This window comes from Podarcis filfolensis, assembly GCF_964270895.1.
Source record: "Podarcis filfolensis genome assembly, chromosome: 6".
Lineage (NCBI taxonomy): Eukaryota > Metazoa > Chordata > Lepidosauria > Squamata > Lacertidae > Podarcis > Podarcis filfolensis.
In genome coordinates, this window is record NC_139609.1 from 53895567 (window position 1) to 53903154 (window position 7588).

Below are 7588 nucleotides of genomic sequence, written 5' to 3' on the forward strand. Positions count from 1 at the left end.
CAAGTTTCCTGGATCAGCTTCTAGCTGTTGCTGTGAGGGGCAATGCAAGTTATTGTGATACTTTGCTTCCCATGTTGCTCCTTGCTTTATATAACGTTGTCAACTGGGAATTGTAGTCTCCTGGATCTACAGCATTGCTTGCTGGGAGTGGTAGTCTCACAGCTCCAAAATAAAGGGATTAGGATAGATAATTCTCTAGAATATTAATCCATATAAATATATAACATATATAAAATTGAGGTTAAGCTTTAAAAATGAGAATGAACAGATGGCAACCCTAAAGAGGATTTGCTCAGGCATTGCTAAAGGTAGATTTGCGATGCACTTGTGTCATGTTTAATGAATCATACTTCTTTTTTGAAGGGAAAAAGGAAGGGGGAAAGCTCTTTATCACACACAACTTTTTCTCATCCGCAAAACAGGCTATCTTGAATTTGTCTGACAGCAGTGTTAACATGAACCCTACTTCTTGAACTGGCAAGACCCAGCACAAAGGCCATTCTGCCTGCAGAATATTTTCTGCCTTTCTTTAAAAACAAACAAACAAAAAACAAACCTAAGAGCTTCACACATACTAATGCTCAATGAAGACTAATCCCCGTGGTAACATGTTGGCCAAGAGACAAATTAAGAGAGAAACTTTGTTGTTTTTAGACGATGATCAGCTAGTGGGATGGAAGAGATTGGTGCATGTAGAATAAAAAAAATTAACAGGATGCCAATATATTGCATGCTCCGAGGCAGGGCGGCTGTGGGCCCCTCACAGGTTTTTGGACTCCCCTCAGTCTCTGCCAGCATGACCAATGTTCAGGGATGATTGGAGTCGTAATGCAGCAACATATGGAAAGCCACAGGTTCCCATTCATATTAGACTGATACTAACATGGCCCCTAACTTTGGAATGACTTCCCTCAGGAACCTAGTGTGGGGTCTTCATTGCTCGCTTTTCAGCAAGCAGCAAAGACCTAGCTCTTTAGGTTTCATTCATTGTATGATTTATTAGCTGTTGTCATGTTTTAAATTATGTCTGTATCTCCTTTTGCCTAGGAATTTATATTGTTTTAGTTGTGAGCAGTGTTGAATGTTTTGCTTTTTAAAGATATCGTTAGCTGCCTTATGGGTCTGTTCCAGTGCCTTTTTTCTTTAAAAATATGTTTAGGGGTACTCTCATTTTGACTCAAGAAGAATCACCATTTTATAGTTCAAATAGGGAAAAATAAATACAGAGAATGGACAAAAGTACAAAGATTCACATAATATTTAGGAGTATGCGTACCCCTGCGTACCCCCAGAAAAAAAGCACTGGTCTGTTCCAACTGTAGAAGTATTTTAATTCATAAATAAATGAAGATGAGGATTATAGTGCAGTCTGCTCAGTGATTTTAATTTACTATTGTTATTTTCATTATATAACACCCAGTAGCCGTCCAGAGTGGCTGCTGGGGGAACCCAGCCAGATGGGCAGGATATAAATAATCTATTATTATTATTATTATTATTATTATTATTATTATTATTATTACCATAGATTCATGCATGTTATTGTCTTTTGCTGCATATTGGGTAGTGGGTTTTACATGTGCTTCCAACTACATATCCAATGTTTTTGACAAACGCACAGCTGAACTGGGGGAAGGCAAGTGAAGGAGTAACAGCCTCAAAGTGGTTGCAAGAGGCCCTCACATTGCGCTTATGTTTCTTCGTCTCTTCTTTTTGCAGGCTGCACTTCACCAGCTCCCTCTTCCTAAAGCCTCCAGACCATCGCCGTTCTCCTCTGCCATTGCTTCGCCATCGAGTTCGCCATTCAGGATCATCAACAAAATGATGCTGTCCTTGAGGCTGAGGTAGTAGATTGAATAGTTGTGGAGCCATATTCTCCCTCTGAGCTAACTATACAATCTACTGTCTTTCCTAAGGAGACAGTCAGGTCATCTCACCCTTTCAGATCACCCATCCTCATCTGCCATGGAGAATATCGCTTTTGCCCCCTTTGGCATCGGGCCCACGCTCCCACAGCTGCTGGAAATTCTGGGACATCCTCTGTCCTGCCCCGTGGAGGTGAGGTAGTAGGTTGTATAGTTTGTGGGAGGGATTACATCCCAGTTCAGGTGATAACTATACAGTCTATTGCCTTCCTTAAGGAGCAGCAAATCTGCCTTAGGAACAATTTGATGCACTCAACTTCAGAATGGTTTCTCCTTTCATGACACGGGACCCTCATTATGTTCAGGAACTTGTTTCTTACAAAGCACACCATGAGTTTTCCTTTTGAGGGTCCTTCACGTGCTACTTTCCCTCCTTCCCTTTTCCACAAGAGTGAGTGGGGAACTTTCTTCTGCCCAAAGGTCACATTTCCTTCCGAGGGCCACAAGCCTATAGTGGAATGATGTTAAGACAATTGAGGGTCAGTAATTCCTGGATGATCAACTGCAAATCACCAGTAGATCCTGAACTAACTTTCTCTCGTTCCTGTCCTACGTACATGGAAGATGGACAATTTTGGCAGTTTTTCTGGTCTCAAATTCAGTTTCCACATTAGTTAGCAGCCTAGCAGTTGTGCTTTGTACTAACTGCAGTTTACCAGATCATTGGTAACTGTAGCAAAACTATAACTCTCCAGGAGGGATCACGACCCGCACCCCGATCTTAGCTGATGAAAACTGTTCCATGCCTCTTGGGCCTCTGACCATAGAGCTTTCCCTCACATGAAGCAGGACACAAGCCAAAGTATATTGTATTTGTCTTACATTTTACGTTATGTTTTAAAATAGGTGAGTTGTGAAGTATGGAACTCTTAAAGATTGTATATTGTTCTATGCCTTCATTTTTTGATTCTCAGATGATGTCAAAGGGCCAACTAATAGGAAACCAGTATCTTCTGGATGGGCCTCTGGAATGACTGTGGTGGGAGACTAGAGAGGCTGAGCAGGCCAGGAAGCACAGACATGTGCCCAGAACCAGGACAGAGGCACACAAATAGAGCACAAGAAACTCTGGCCAACTCTTGTTACATATCACTGTGACTCCTGCTTCAAGTTGCACTTGAAACAGAGACCTAGGGAGAAGGATTGTGTGGGTCTCCTAATGTTTCTGATCCACAGCTCCCATCATCACTGATGATTAGTCATGCAGGCTGGGGCTGATGGGAGTTGGAGTCAAATGATACAATGAAGACCACATGTTCACCACAGGCATAATACATGGGCAGGTTTGTATGGAAGCAGGCAGCCCTTGTGCAAGAACCAGTAGCTTGAAGTTTTCCTGGAAACACATTCATATCTAGTGAAGGTCTTTGAACATTGGAGAAAAACAGCCAAATCTATGGATCCCTGTTATTAATTGTGCTGCCGTATTTTGTACCAACTGAGGTTTTTTAATTTTTCCTTCCGAGATGGCACCACAATTAATGCACTGCAACAATCCAGTTAAGTGTGGTAAAATCAGGTTGGCTAACAGCAACTGATACAAATCTCCCCACACATCCAGATCTCGCTGGTGCCACAGACAAGACACTGGGCAGGATGGTCTCTTGGTTGGACCCAGCCAGGCCAATCCAGTTTAAATACAGCCAACCACATGACAATAAATTTCTAGGAAAAATGCCAAGTGTAAAATAAACCCTTACATTTTTGCATCGCTTGGGGGAGAGGAGGAGGAGGAAGTGAGAGATGCGGGAATTCAGAATGGAGCGTTTTTGAACTTCTCATTGGTTTTGCTGCCGTTGGAGTGCGTGGCTGGCTTTGTGTGCTGTCTGTGGCTAGATCAACACTCGCCTCAGACTTGCTGTAGATACCCAGCACCTTATGCCAACAGTTCAGCTCTTATCATAGTGACAGGGAGCTTGCAGAAGCTGTTTCATGAGTCATGAAAATCCATAAAGTGACTCTGAGCTTCAGCAGCAGTGACCTACGAACGTAGCACCCTCTCCTGCTAAATGCATGCAAATGGGTAATTCGCTGGTGCCAGGCCGCATGCAAGCAGCTCACCATTGGGGGTCACCATAGCGAGGGGAGCTGAAACCCCAGCTGCACGCAGTCCTGCCTCCCTGGAGCTTCACCCTTCCTATGCGCAGAATGTGTAATTCAGAGACTTGTGAAGCCTCTGACAGAGCGAAGGGAGGGGTAGCTTGGAGCTGGTCCATGAATGCTAACAAAAGGGCTTGTGTTTGACAGCTTCAGCTGCTATAGCAACATGGCTGCAGATAAAGAGTGTTAGCTGTCCCATCCTGCAACTCTCGGGAGAGGCAAGTTTAGGCAAAAAGGGAGTCATCAATGCCCACGGCCAGCAGGGCAAGCGAGGGTGGGACTGCCAGCTCCCTCTCATTTGCCTGCAATCCACGGTTGTAGGAGGGGTTTGCAGCTTCTGCAGCTCTTGTGCTTGATCTATATAACCTTGGTAGATATTTTAAAGTAGCTTTTATCACCATCAACAATGAGCCCAGAGGAGACTTTTGAGCACTGGTTGTGCCATACAGAGGCATTGTAGCAATGTAAGTTTAAGGGTTTCGTCCCTTAACTTAATGTTTTTATTTAAATAAAAATGTCAAAAGTTCCTCTCTCTGTGTTTTGGAAGGTTACTGAGTAAACATTTGGGTTTTGACATCCAGTAGCAAGTAGTGCGGTGGATACTTAAAACAATCCAATGAAGTGGGGGGGGGGGGAGACTTTTAGGAAAATTTGAAACGTGCAGCGGGGAAAAGTTGAAATACATATTTGGATTTCAAAATCTGACATCAGGATCTAAGAACTGCATTTATAAATCAAGATTTGTCATGGGCGATTTGGAGTTCGAAATATGAATATTTTGAAATTCACCGGATTTCACATTTTTTCTCAATATTCCCCTGACTTCCTCGAGGCCAAAGCTGAGGAACCTGAAGCCCTCCAGAAGCTTTAGGATCATCTGTGATCACTGGTCATCTGAGATCACTTGCTGGGGCTGAACCAACAATGTTAGAGGGTCTTAGATTTCCCATCCCTGCTCTAGGTCATGGAGGATAGTCACAATTCGAGACAAGAAGTTAGATGATCTTGAGATGCACCTAATAAAAATGTTCTTCTAGGATGACTCCACAGTTTTGTTTATTCTTTCTTTTGTTTTTAATCTAAGTTAGAGGTAAGCAAGAATGGCCTTGCTCAAGAAGCTGGGATCAGCTGTTCCTGCATTGGGGAGCCTGACCAGATTCATAGCTCATCTGAAACAAATGATGTGGCACCTGCTTTTCACATTGTCGATCTCAAGTGTTTCAAAATCTTGAAAAGAGCAGTGATCTGACCCAAAAAAAACCACAAGCACCTTTTTAAAAAATGGATTCATGCAACAGCATTCGGACTGTAGTGCAGCCTTCAATAACCTGGGGCCCTCTGGACATTTTGGACTATAACTCCCATCATATTATCCGGGGCTGATGGGAGTTGTGGGGAGAAAGCCAACATTCATCAGTAGAATCTTTGCATGCAAAAGTTCCTGATGCAGAAATATTACAAAGTTAATGAAAGTTAGAATGATGTTGGACTGGAAAGTAAATGGTTACTATTAGTAATGGTTAAGACAAGGAGAATAAGGAAGAATAGTCTAAATTTAAATTAAAATAAGGGAAGATTTGCTGAACAATCAATAAGAATTTGGAATACAGAAAGGGGAGGCATGAGGAAGTCGGGGAAGATGGGATATGAAATTAGGATATGAAATGATACATGTTTTTTGTTTCGTTTTCTGTTTTTTGTATGTTTATGTTCGTTGTATTGTGTTTAAATGGAAAATAAAAATATTATATAAAAAAAAAAAAAAGTTCCTGATGCAGGGGTAGACAAATAAGGCCCGGGGGCCGGATGCGGCCCAATCGCCTTCTCAGTCCGGCCTGCGGACAATCCGGGAATCAGCGTGTTTTTACATAAGTAGAATGTGTCCTTTTATTTAAAATGCATCTCTGGGTTATTTGTGGGGCATAGGAATTCGTTCATTTTTTCTCTCTTCAAAATATAGTCCGGCCCCCCACATGGTTTGAGGGACGGTGGACCGGCCCCCTGCTGAAAAAGGTTGCTGATCCCTGCGACGCTTCCAGTGAAAAAGGAACCTCAGATGCTGAAAAAGACCTTGCCCCCAGGTCTTTGAGAGTAAGCCACTGCCAGGCTGAGCTGGCTGTACTGAACCAGACAGGTTGATGTTGTGATTAAAGCAGCTTTAATATGCTTCTCTGCTTCAACCCTCTCAGCCTGTATTGGCTAGTGTTCTGGTGGCAGAAAATACATATATAAGGGCCTGGGGTTTCCTTTCAAAATGTTGCAGCAGCCTTCTCCAACCTGGCGCCCTCCAGAGGTTGCTGGTCTACATCTCCAGCACCAGCCAGCCACCATGACCAATGAGTTGAGGTTGACAATATATAAAGCGCCACAGGTTCCCTACCCTTGTTAAAGTAGATGTGAAAACATCCAAAATGCTCCTTTTGGCCACATTAGTGGATGATTCAGGGCAGATAGGAGCCCAAGGCTCACCTAGTCTTATTTCTGAAGCAATGAACCCTTATAAATGGTATTAATGATAATTTATTGTTACACCCAAATATGGTGTATACATTGAATGGGAAGAGAAAAGCAAAAGGTATTTGAGACATCTTTTAAAAGCCATTAGCTTGTGTCTGATATCTCTTTGGATGTTGTTGTGTAGGGTTGCCATACTTTGAACGGTGAAAATCCGGACAGAAAAGTTTTTGAGCTTTTTAAAGTTTTGCCCAAAGCTGTTGAGCTCTGTGGGCAAAATCGAAAAAAATAAATAAATACTGTTTTTGAGCTATTTTGATGGGAAACAGCAAAAAAATAATAATAATAGCACTGCCAACATGGGCTGCTATACGGATTTCCCCGGACACTTTCCTGATTTCTGCCTGGACACTGCTGCCGACTGCAGCATTCCAGATATGTCTGGGAAAATCTGGATGTATGGCAACCCTATTGCTCTGACTCCAGTTCCCATCATCCCTGGCCTCTGGCCATGCCTGGGGCTGATGGGAGTTGGAGTCCAACACATACAGTGGGCCACAAATTCCCCACCCCTGTTTTAGTCACTGTATTGGTGATGCCTAGCAGACCATTAACCAGTCATCACCAGCATCCAGCAGCAGCAGGTGCAATAGCTGTACAAAAGAAAAAAGGGTGAAAGGTAAAGGTATGTATTTGTAATCAACGTGTCCAGATTTGCATGTTGAATGGCATCTGTGCAGCATTCAACTAAAGCACACGTGGCAGACAGATCATTTCAGCACATTCCATACTCTCAGCACAACCCACTTTTAGGTGTTTGTGTTGTTTAATGGTTATTACAAGAGAGAAGGATCAGTAGGTCTTAAATCCTATTAACCATCAAGATTACACTCCTTTCAGCTTGCCAGAGCGCAAGTGTGAGATGGCATTACTTTTGATTTGATGCTTAAATACAAGTGAGTTTCCTGATTAATTAAAGAAGTTAAAGTCTCTGTAGATCTGTGCCAGAAACAGGCTTGCTGTCTGTTCGGCACTGCTCAAGGATCTGTGTTGCCTTTCCTCTTCTTTTTAAAAACCGTCAGCCGTTTAAAAATACAGTCAGCCTTCAT